We start from the raw sequence: 1,949 nt of genomic DNA, 5'->3' as shown, positions 1-1,949 counted from the left end.
ATTCTGAGACCGAAGCCCCAGAGGCAAATTGAGCACTGCGCATCCAGAGTGATTGCTCATAAGCAGTAAGCTTTATTAGGCCTCGTGGGAAATAAGCTGGAGAACACAAGGTTGGGCCACATTTGAAAGGGTTTTAAATATTTATTTATTTATTTATTTATTTATTTATTTAAGAGAGAGAGCACGAGCTGGAGGGGCAGAGGGAGAGGGAGAGAGAAAATCTCAAGCAGACTCTGCGTTGAATGCAGAGTCCTACGCAGGGCTCCGTTTCACGACCCTGAGATCACTACCTGAGCTGAAACCAAAAGTCGGACTTTCAACGGACTGCGCCACCCAGGTGCCCCTTTATTTGAAAGGGTTTTAAATGTGAGGCTGAATATTATCCTTTTCGATAGTTCTCAAATGTTAGTGCGCAGCAGAATTATCTGCATTGCTTTCTAAAAATGCCGATTCCCAGAACCCACGTCCAGAGATTTGATTCTATAGACATGGGATGTGCACAGCAAAACTGTACCTTTAGCAAACACCGCAGGTGACTATGGAGCAGAGGTTCATGCATCATGCAACTACCCTTTGAAAAGCTAAGAGCTATGCAAGGTTTTATTTCTTGGACAAGTAACATAGGGGAAAAAAAAGAAGTCCCAATTTAAGATCAGTGTTCCAGCATTCAGTCTAGAATGAATGGAAAATACCCACAAAAAATTAAAGCATATTATATTAATCTATTCATGAAATTATCAAGGACTAGATAAGAACAGTTGGAGTGAGACTAGAACATAACTGGTGGATATTGAGCGTATTTCTAGACAAGAGTCAAAAGGACTCTGATTAACTGAATTTTTAAAATAAAGGCAATGGAATAATACCAAAAATAATACCAAAGTGTCAGACCTAGAAGAATGGGGGAATGGAAGGAAAGAAATTGGTAAGAGACGCTGATTTGCAAAAGAAAGATGATAGAGCTCCATTTCCAAGTGTGTAATTTAGGATAATAGTGGGGCCCCCTGGTAGAAATAAATGTTCGGCAGGAGGACTGGAATTTGAGAGAGTACAAGACCAAAAATATAAGAGTTAAAATCAGCCGTGAGAAGGAAGTGTTTGAATCTCTAAGAATGGGTCATTTCTTCATGGAGAAAAGTGCAAAGTGAAGAAAAGCAAAGGGTCAAGGAACAGAAAAATCAGGTAAGGAGACCGACAAGCAATTTAAAGACTATAAGTGAAGTGTACTGTTCAAATTGGCTAATTTTATATTTATTCTCTCTAAACCTTGAGAAGAGTATTAAATAATTTCAGAGAACAAATTTTGTGATGTGTCGAAATACTAAAAGCCAAGTAATTCTCTGATGAGCTATCTGAAATCAGAAATAACACCCCTTCATTCATTCATTCATTCATTCAACACCTACTCTAGGCTATGCACTCTATGAGGAACTGAAGATACTGAGTGAAATAAAACAGTCCCTGACCCAAAGACGCTAATTTCAATGTTGTTAATAAGGCTACCCATAACCTAAATATAGGTGGGCTTCCAGGAAGCTTATTTCAGCTTATCAACCAAAAAAATTAAAAACAAAAAAACAAACAAACAAAAAAGCATTGCCAGAAGCCTTGAAAAATCACCTATTTACCATTGCTTTCCTGAAAGGGGCAGTGCAGCTGTTACGTAGCATATCATACAGAAAGTTGCCCAAAATCCCTCTTGACATTTCTCTCTCCTCCCAATACATGGTCATTATTAAACTTTCTCCACAGTCCCTGTATGCTTTCAAATTACAAACCTTCTTACCAACCCCTTAGGATAAGGGTTTTATGTTCCAGGACAATCACTTTTCTTGAGAGACCAGTTCACCAAGATTTCTGCCAAATAAAATTCTTTGCAAATTTCCAAATGAAGGTTTATTAATCAAAAATCCCAATTGGTTTATAAGGCATCTGCTCCCTGCTTTGGC

Source organism: Neomonachus schauinslandi, chromosome 3 (genome assembly GCF_002201575.2).
Source record: "Neomonachus schauinslandi chromosome 3, ASM220157v2, whole genome shotgun sequence".
Taxonomy (NCBI): Eukaryota; Metazoa; Chordata; class Mammalia; order Carnivora; family Phocidae; genus Neomonachus; species Neomonachus schauinslandi.
The sequence above is the reverse complement of the archived record's forward strand: the minus strand, read 5'-3'. Positions refer to the sequence as shown.